Here is a 10,887-nt window from a genome sequence, read left to right as displayed (position 1 = left end):
TAAATGGTTTTTGTTCCTGTGTGGAGGAGGCTATTACCTGGATGAGTCCTTCAGAGACAGTTTAATCACTGTTTGCTCTCTTTTCCCCAGACTGTGCTCTCACACATCGAACTCCACATGTTTTTCTCTTTTAAATGACTACAAATGACATTTAGCACAGAGAAGATACAGCAGACTGTGGCCTGCTGTTATATCTGTAAATGTCACTTTTCAGCTTCATCTGTTCATTTCAAGGCTTATTCCTGACTTTTTAGGTCTATACCCTATTTTTGCCTAATAAATGTAAATTTATGCTCAACAGCTTATTCTGGACTTTATTTTCATCTCTGACTTAAGTTAGTTCTTGAGGTTTCAGGATTTTGTGACTTCTTAGCACTATCTGTCTTTATGCTACCTTTGGATAATACCTTTATTTTGTTATGTTCTCTGGGAATTATTCATCTTTAATCATCTTCAACTCAGGCTTTGTAAAGTGTTACTTTTCTTGAATGTTGTTCCATTTTTGCTAAATCTGAGCAGCATTCTTTTTTGGGTTATCCCAAGGTTATTCTGGATTACATATGTTAATTACTGACTCTTTTCAGATTCAGTTTGATGTATATATTTTAAAGGTTATTTTTTGACCTTTTTACACAGGTTAGTAGAGAAGCTTTAATGTTGTGGATGATTGGTGGATAGTTTTATCTCAGGTTATTTCAACTTTAATTTAGAAATTGTTTATAGAATGCACGTTTCAGGCCACATTCAGTCGACTCTGAAACATTTCATTACAATAGTCCTAAAGATATTTTCTGGTACTTTTAATCCTCATTGTCTTTGATTGTGTTCCTATTGTTCCTGTATAATTTGGACAAGATTAAGTTTAAATCTGTGAACACATAGGAAGTCAGTTATTTGACTTCTTCCTTTGCTGAAGAGACACCATCTATTCTTCAAATCTACAGAGACCTTAAAGAGGAAAAGAGGCTATAAGTCTACACACAAACACCTGACACAACACTAACAGCATTAACATTTGTATTTCCTGCTAAATGATCTGAATCCAACTAGTAGATCTTTCATTCACCTGCGCTCACTCAGTTCACAACAGACCTGGTTGGATTTTGACACAGAGATTTCTTTGAGTTCATGAGCCAAGAAAAGTCAGTCAAAACACTGTATGGTTTCACGCGTGTGATCTGACCCACAAAACAAAACTGTAGTCTCAACCTCAACTCTGATCAGTTCTTGCACTCTTTTACTTGGCCCACTTTTACAGCAGCTGTGTCCAGATTCTCAAAAACTGGTCTGTATTTGATGGTGATTGCACCACCGGTCACACTGCTATACGTGTGTACTGGACTAAACTCTTTTACGCATGCATCCTGATGTTTCCAGCTGCAGATGGTCGCAGGATGCTGGGTCAAAACAGAAGTGTGTCGTGTCGTTTTTCTCCAGGCCTCAGGATGCTGATGTCACAGCATGTCGTCGCTAACGTTGTTATTCCAGATTATCATCAAACGTCTCCTCAGATCTGCCTCTTCACCTCTCTCAGCAGCATGCCAGCGCTATGACTTTTTGGGGTTAAGCTGTGGGAGGATGCAGCTCCCTGCCTGCCGCAGGACGTGGGCTCACCGACACGTGCACCCTGATACTCAGCCACCGGTCAGCTGTCATGTCAAGCTCTGCAGAACGTCGTAAAGCAGACTGCATGGGAGACAAGACATAACTGTCGCTCACTGCTTCAGCCTTTGTCAGCTTAAAATCAATCAGTCATTGACAACGCAGATTTTGGCTCACTTACTGAATCTGCAAAAAATATTTTACTCAACCTTTGATCTAAAACATTTGGAAGCAGCAGAATTTTCAAATAAAACAATAGAACAAATACAAAATGAATGATCCATCCTATCCCAGCTGACTTAGGGGGGAGGCAGGGGGACACCCTGGACATGTCACCAGTCTATCACAGTGTTACACATATGACAAACGATCACATTCACATCAACAGATAATTTAGATTTTCCAAATAGCAATGTTTTTTGACTGTCAGTGGAAGCCGGAGAACCCAATAAGAACAGGAAGAACATGAAAACTCCACACAGAAAGATCCCAGGACAGGAATTGAAGCCAGGACCTTCTTGCTGTGTGGCGACAGCGCTAACCGCTGCATTACTGCAAAATGAGCACTGTCAATAATAATGTTATAACAGACTTTACCAAACTGCAACCTGTGACTTCTGTGAGGTAAAAACCTTAAATCTCAACACATCAAACAGAAAAAACGAGAGCTAAAACTATTAGCCGATAAACAGAAAAACTGACCAGCAGCAACCTTAGGGTCATTTTTCAAGCAAAAATAGGATAAAGCCTCGTTTCCAGCTTCCCAGCTGTGAAGACTTGGTGCTTTTTTTGGCATTTTGGACTAGCAGATGGTGAAAGTCTTTAATCCAAGAATGTTTCAGTCATTTTCATATTTTAACTAAAGCTGAGAGATTTCCTATTCATTGAAAAATATCCCAAATATGTCCTCAAATTAAAAGAATCTGTCTCAGGCTTTAACCTTCACATGATAAGACATTTTATTCACTCTTAGATTTGAGCAGTGATGTCTCACAGGAAACTGAGCTGACTGTTGAAACTTTGTTTGTTTAGAAATGCGTTGGCGATGAGAATTCACTCTGGATCTGTCCTCCGTAACATCCTCTGCAGCTCCCCTACACTGATGCTCATTGGTCCTGACAGCTTCCTATGCTGATTGCTCTACTAACTCTGACTCCCCTGCACCCTTTATCCTTCCCCCGTCCTCAGGGCGATCCTCCTGCCTCGCTGCAGGTCAGCTGAAAACCTGCTGCCTGTCATCACACTGTGATTGGCACAGAGGGAGAAACTGAACGTAACAACAGCTCACATTCACATCCTGTTGATGCTGCTTATTTTCAGAAACACGTTAGTATGATGTATAAAAAAAGAGCCTCTCTCACTCACTTGACTCTAAATCCTGTTTCATGGTTCACAGCCTATTTGAATGTAGGCAAACTGCGAAAGACTGAACTTGTAATTTGGCTATACATACACTACCATTCAAAAGTTTGGGATCACTTAAAAACGTCCTCATTTTTGAAAGAAAGCCATTTTTTTTCAATGGAGATAACATTAAAATAATCAGAAATACAGTCTAGACATTGTTAATGTGGTAAATGACTATTCTAACTGGAAATAGCAGATTGTTATGGAATATCTCCCTAGGGGTACAGAGGCCCATTTCCAGCAACCATCACTCCTGTGTTCTAATGGTACACTGTGTTAGCTAATTGTGTTGAAAGGCTAATTGATGATTAGAAAATTTGCGTGCAACTGTATTAGCACATGAATAAAAATGTGCTTTTTCAAACAAAAAATTGTCTGGGTGACCCCCTCAAACTTTTGAACGGAAATGTACATGTTTCTGTACACACAATAATAGAAATAATTTTGAGACATTTGCTGTCTGATAAGAGGGTCTCCATTTTGTTCTTCTTCATTCAAAAACTCTGAATGTATGAATGTGGATGTGTCTATTGTCATTCAATTGAAGCTGAGACAACAGAAATTTTCCTGATACGGCAGCTGAATGTGAAAAAAACACATCAGTCAGTCTGTACAGTGAATCTCAAATATCACAGTGAAAGAACAGTATGAAGGACACATTTTATTGGAGACAAACATCAATACACAAAGAGTATTTAGTCTTGATGCCATGTCATAACAGGAAGAACAAATAAATGAATGTAATAAGTTTAAAAATCAGTAATTGATTTAATTTCACAGCAGTTGACTGCATGTTCAGGTGTTTTGTGACTTTAAACCTCCTGCTGGATGTACAGGAATAACTGATCTGGTCATAGCGTAGGATTGATGGCAAAACCAGAAAAAAAAAGAGGTGACAAACTAAGTGCATTTACAAGCTGTGTACACTTTGAGATCTGCATAAGCAATTTGCTAAATGTCTGAAACTGCAAACGCGATTACACAAACACTATACGTCGATGAAAAGCTTAGATTCTCATGAATCCGCCGGTATAAACCACTTTCAGATGTGATTACCACAGCGGATAATATAAACACATTTGTCCGACAAACAACGAATATCCATCCATCCGTTCGCTATACACGGCTTCAACGTACACAGCGCGACTCACATTTCCGGGTTCATTATTACACACAGATGAAAATATTCCACAAAAAACGGCCATAATTCAACCTTGGACATCCAGATGAAACAAGCCAGTAAAATATTTTGTCCAAAACATGTCTTGAAGTCGGTATATAATCCACGAATCGGTCGTTTTCGAGGAAATGCACCTCGCGATGCGCGTCCAATATTCCCTGTATTTCTTGCCATATTTTTATTTACAAATAGAATATTAGCGATTTTTTTGTACTGAAAATGGCTGGAATTGACTGCAGCTTAAAGGGTTAACCTCCTAGGACCTGGCGTCCACATATGTGGACACCAATAATAACATAAATATAATATTAATAGAATGTTAACATAATAAACAAAATATCAGACATTAAATATTATCCAATTATTTGTTACTCCTGATCCCAAAAAAACTAGAAGAAATCTAAAATGCAAGCCCAACCAAGGCTTAAGATGTTAATCAGTCCCTTCAGGATTTCGTGGGCGTTTTTCGTGATTGTTGCGGGCAAAAATGCCTAAATTCGCGGCAGCTTTTCCAAAAAATTGCGATAAAAGTTGCGATGTTTTAAGCTTATTTGTTTAGATAAAATTGCAGGAGACAGTGACAATTGCTAAAAAAGCTGCATTTTTTCCAGCTTGTAGAACATGTTTCAACACTGTAATTGACAATATTTATTCCAAAATTAATTATTTCACGTTTCAACCAATTTCCACAAAAGCTGGCACATCACGGTGGGACATTAGCAGCAGCCAGATACTGGTTTAACATGACGTGACCTAATTGTTAAAACTTTGATTTCCTCCATCTCCTTTCAGCACTCCTGCATTCCCTTTTAAGTTTTTTAATATCCTCAGTTCTCCACGGAGGTATGGGTCTTGTTTTAATTGTTTTGATAAAAAGTGGAGCCACTGAGTCTAGTATTGACCTTATTTTATTGTTCAAATTGTCAGTGAAAAAATCGCAGGGTGCTGGTAAAATTTCGGCAGGAGTGCTCCGTAAGATCTGGATAAAATTTTCAGCCACTTCAGAAGTTAGGTAGCGCTTCCTCACTGTTCTCACAGAGGCCTCCCGCTGTTTAAAACTGGTGATTGTAAAAAACACACAGAAGTGGTCAGACACAGCCAGGTCCACATCAGAGGGCGCACCAACGGACAAACCATAAGATATAACGAGGTCCAAGGTGCGCCCCCTGCTGTGGGTCGGCTGCGCGACATGATGCTTAAAATCAAGGCAGTGTAAAAGATTTAAAAAATCTCTAGACATTATGTCTGTGGAAATGTCGACGTGTAGATTAAAATCACAAGTTATTAAAATTCTGTTAAAAGAGCTATGAATAATTGATAAAAGCTCAGAAAATTCACTAATAAAAGAAGTAGAATACTGGGGTGGTCGGTAGACAGTTATACAGAGGATTGGTGGGCTGCTAAAAACGAAGGCATGGTATTCAAATGATGAGTAGCTGTTAAAATTGACTTCGTTCATTTGCATGTTGTTTTTTGTAATTGAAGCAGTACTGCCAGCACTACCTTAGGAAAAAAGAACCAGATGGTAAGCTTGAAAACATGGAATGGCCAGCACAGTCTCCAGACTTAAACCTCATGGAGCTGGTTTGGAATGAACTGAACAGAAGAGTGAAAGCAAAGCAAGTGCCATAGATTAATGGGAACTTCTGCAACAGAGTTGGGAAGAACTTTCTGAAGAATATTTGATTTTCATCTTGGAAAGAATGCCGTGAATGTGTTTAGCTGTTATATCTGCAAAGGTGGCTACTTCCTTGAGTCAAAAGTTTAGAATACATTTTTGTTCATAATTTTTTTTAAAGTCAATTTGTTTATTTGTTCTTTGCTTTCATTTCAGAGTACAATGAGACATTAGCATGCATAATTCCCAATTTAAAAAAAAAACTGGAATAATTGTGAAATTCTAAAACTTTTGACCAGTAGTGAAATTACATACAGCAAAAATGTGCAGCCTAATGTGGCTGTAAAACATACTTGTAGAATATTTCAGGTTCAATAATCATTATTTAATTAAATCTACTTGTAATGATCAATCTCATAATCAAAAGTTCTGATTTCATTGACCTCCAGTTCCACAAACAAAGAAATACATGTGTAGGGTAACCACTGATGTGATTATATTGCACTCGTTAAAATAAAGGGGCACCACCCTGGTTATCCAGGGAAATTATTAATTTAAGCAGAATCTCAAGGAGATTCCTGTTGAAATACAGTCGATCAGTCTGACATCTGAAAGTCTAGAATTCTCGGTTGAAATTGACCTCAGTTCTCACACACAGAAACGCACAAGACGGTGGATTGGTCTAAGTGAAAACATTTATTGACTATTCTAACAAACAATACAGGTGAGCTAAATACAGGGAAAAATATGACGTGTGTGTATGTGTGTAAAGGCGTGTGTGCATTGTAGGATCTACCAGCCATTATCAACAATGAAACAGAACCAGGACAGAGTTTTGTTTATTCCCCCACCTAAAAGCTCTGTAGTCCTAGCACCTCAGCAGCCACAGGATGGAGACGGGCTGCCCTTTTGATCAGCGAAGCAAGAGTGACACCAGGATACCATGCCAGATGTGGGACATGTCTGGCATGGATGTGCGAAGCACGAAGTCAGCAGGAAGTGAGGCCAAGAGCTGACTTTAATGGATTTTCCCCAATACAGACCTCCAGGATGTGTATTGGACCTGTCTTAGCAAGAGACTGGCTCAAATCCCCCAAGCACCATCAAGCCTCAAAGGAACCAAATTGATGGCAATAAAAATTCTGACTGATTCCTGAACCACAGAAGAGAGGAAGCTCAGAAACCTGGAGGACCACTTCAAAGACATTCCATTCACAGACAAAGGAACTCTGAACTCACACCAAAACTAACAAAGACAATCATCTCCCAATTATGGACAAAACTCCTTTTATGTACATCCATTTCACCAAACAAGTGAACTATTCAATCACTTCATGATTAACCTACCTCTTGCCTTACTTTTAATATTTTATTCCTCCTGATTAGTATCAATGTCATCATTTTAACATGTCTGCCGGTCACATATGAGCATGTTTGGTACCATTTTAATCGGCTATCTATCAGTAATGCTCCTAGATAAACAATGTTCAACAAATTTTAATATTTTGGAAAGTTACAAAAATTTCCTGAAAATGTAACTCTGTGAGGGACCTCAGCCTTCCCTGACAGGGGATGTACCAGACCCCTGCTGAGTTAATGATATGCAAAGGCACACTTTAAAAGACCACATCTGAAAACACCATTTTGAGTTCTCCTGAATTTTGAAGTCAACTTGCTATCCATTCACTCTGAGGCTCCACTCTGTCCACTGTTGTTCCGACCCGCTTCCACAGGCCGACCTGACCGCATGCATCATCGTCACCTTCATCATCATCATCACGGGCATGCAAGTACCTTTCAATCACTGAATGCTTGGTGCATTCCTTTAAATTCTTAGATTTCCTAAAACCATTCATTTGGCAAATTTTCGCATTGGCATTTCCTAAAAGTTACAGCTGCTTTCAGGTGTGGTCTTCTAATTCCTTCCTCCCAGAGCGCCATATTATAACGTAATATTCTCCCGATATTGCGTCGTAATATTGTACTCTATTCCTTCCCTGTCATTCACATTCTGCTTATTGTTTGTTTTGTGTTAGTGTTTTGTGCTTGTTGTGTTTGCTGTGCTCTTAGTTGGTAGACATCATTAATCATAGTTAGTTGTTGTCTTGTTGTTGTTGTTCGTAAATAAATGTTTTAGTAACTAAATCCAGTTGACTCAATTGTTTATTGTTCACATTTTGGTCCCTAACTTATATTTGATTCCAGCTACCGAAATCCTACTTTTAATTTTATTGAGCTAAAATAATTCCCTTGATTACTTTATGAGGTTTTTCTTGTCTGCAGCAAGAGATGTTTCAGATGCTGCATTATTATTTTTAGGCTAATTCAAATATTTCGCTGGCCGAAAACTAGTTAGACTACTTAATAATTCTGCACAAAGTAATCTTAACCCCATTTACTGTAACATTTCATTATTTGGTAGAGAAAGCAATTTAAACCCTTACAAACATATCCAGAAATCCTACAGCATGTGTATGTGAGATTGTATGTGTGGGTGTGTGTGTATCAGATTCAAATCAGCTTATTAAAAGATGAGGATTATAGTGACAGAAAACCAGACAGCGGACGACCTGACTCAATGAAACGATAATTTGGACTACGACCGATTCGTAAAAGAATAAACGGAGTGGCTGGATTTAGGTAATCAAGTGGTTAGTCAACCCAGACCAGGAACAAAAAAGACTCAGCGGATCTTACTTATTCGTAGAACTGTCACACAGAGTCTCTGGGACCAGGACGCAGTTGCAACTCTTGATGACGTCTTTACCACGCGCCTGGATTTGGCTCCGGCGCGTCATATCGTCGATATGGCAACCGTTCGCATCCTGTCCGTGGGAAGCTCTTGTCGCACAGATGGGGTCTGAGCCAGCAGACCTCTGGTGTTGTCAGCTGAGGGAGTGAGCCGGTGAACCGATCTTCTTCTTGGGTTGATGAAAAGTCACTTGATTAAAAATGATGGCTCGGACGTTGACTGGAGCCACCGCAAAACTTAGAAAAAAATCGTGAAACGGGGTCTAATTGGTTCTTGTCAAAAACTATGGGTAAAAACACAGAATAAATTTGGCTTGCATTGAAAGTGAGCAAAAATATCTATTTTCAATTACAAAAATGTCCAGAACGAACTGGAGAGCGAGACCAAACTGGAACAAAGGAACTTCAGAGGATAAATAAAAGAACGTGTCTTAGAGAAGGAAATTGAAATGCTCAGCAGCATGCTCGGAGCAAGTCAGAGAGTAAAGAGAGGCTGAACAAAGGCGCGGTCCGTTTTTATCAGTTTGTGCGGCCTGGAGGTGCGATTTTTACTAAGTTGATAACTCCCCCTTTGTCTTCATCAGATGGGAGAATTGATGTGGTCAAGAATGGATTAAAATACATGATATTAAACGCACAAACGCGATATGTTTACCTCTCACCATGATCCTTAAACCAAACTTTAACACAACCAAAGGTGAACATATTCCTGATTATACAGGCTAACAAATACGTGAGTTATTTAATTCAATAAACTATATGTGAACATACTCTGGATACTAAAAATACATGTCTCGGTGAAGATATGATTACATGTCATACATATGGTAATGAATAGCACAAGTTTCACCTTTCACATTCTTAATGGGAAATAAATTCAGAGGTTAATAATGACATCCATCCATTCTCTATATACCACTTTATCCTCACTAGGGTCGCTAGAGCCTATCCCAGCTGACTCGGGCGAAGGCAGGGGACACCCTGGACAGGTCGCCAGTCTGTCGCAGGGCTACATATACAGACAAACAATCACAGTCACATTCACACCAACGGACAATTTAGAGTAATCAATTAACCTCAGCATATTTTTGGACTGTGAGAGGAAGCCGGAATGCCCGGAGAAAACCCACGCATGCACAGGGAGAACATGCAAACTCCATGCAGAAAGATCCCAGGCCCACCCCGGGATTTGAACCGGAGATCTTCTTGCTGCAAGGTGAAAGTGCTAACCACTTACTCCACTGTGCAGCCCCTTAATAAAGACATTCATTTCGAAATCATCGTATCCTCCAACGTCAGTAGGGGGCACTTTGGGACTGTGGAAGAAATTGAATTAAACAAGCCATTTAATAATTCCATGTTAATATAACCTGCAGATATGAATTTTGAGTATGTGATAGAGAAAGTGTTCACTGTTACTTTGGTAAACATGGAAACACAAAATACATCTCAGAAATATGAAATTTTAAGTATGTTTTGTTTCAGTTAAAAGTTGGTACCAGTCTCAAACCAGTTCTCCATGTGGGTCGTAAAATTTTACAACCAGTTCTTATCAGATCCTGAAAAAGGGGAGGCAACATGGCATTCCTGGGAGAAAGGAAGTTTGTTTTTGTTTTTTTTAGCATGAATAAGGTGTTGATCAAACAGACTATTCACAGCAGAAGTGACAGTCATTGTCTTTCAAATGGTTCTTCCAAGGTGTTAATGTTCTGCAGGGAACTCCATCCCTCTGCAGGAGGTCTGACAGTCCTTTACTGTAAATGAAAGCACACAAAGAAATACATGTGTCACAATTTTCCTCCAGAAACTGGGGGTTGTGGCAAGAATCAGATGTCCTGCTATAATTCAACCTTGGCATTAATGGTGTTTTTCTGTTGGGAGAGGAGAGAATTCTGGACCTGTCTAGTGTCCAAAATGACAGTTTGATGTGGGTTCTAGACCCTCATCCTAAGAGAGTGTGTTCTTATCTGAGTTGTCATCTCGTCTGGAGTTCCAAAGACCAAGCGTGTACGCTACACATGGTAAAACTGATGATAATTATACACAACCCTTATTAGCTAATACTATGAACAAACAATAAACAACAATGACAAAAAAACAACAACAAATAGTGAAAAAAATTAATGAATAAAATGGAGATAAACAGACTAATTTACTTTGACCATCACTGGAAGCAGTTGGTAGAAAGGTGATGAACTGAGAATCACTCTGGAATTGAAAAGCTAATTCAGCTGTTTAGCAGAAAGAAAATGATACTTGCATAGCCTTTGTAGTAGTGAAAGGGAGGCTGCTGCAGAAAGTGTGGCTGTGATGATCTGCTGGATGAGTT

At 39.2% G+C, this 10,887-nt stretch overlaps 1 protein-coding gene across 4 annotated transcripts in view; it reads left to right on the top strand.

Annotated features, from left to right (window-relative positions):
• grm8b (glutamate receptor, metabotropic 8b) overlaps nucleotides 1–10,887 on the top strand; it is a 417,912-nt gene that overhangs the window by 60,575 nt on the left and 346,450 nt on the right. The window lies entirely within an intron of this gene.

The sequence above is a fragment of the Acanthochromis polyacanthus genome, chromosome 8, assembly GCF_021347895.1.
Source record: "Acanthochromis polyacanthus isolate Apoly-LR-REF ecotype Palm Island chromosome 8, KAUST_Apoly_ChrSc, whole genome shotgun sequence".
Taxonomy (NCBI): domain Eukaryota; kingdom Metazoa; phylum Chordata; class Actinopteri; family Pomacentridae; genus Acanthochromis; species Acanthochromis polyacanthus.
This window is presented reverse-complemented; position numbering and strand designations above follow the sequence as displayed.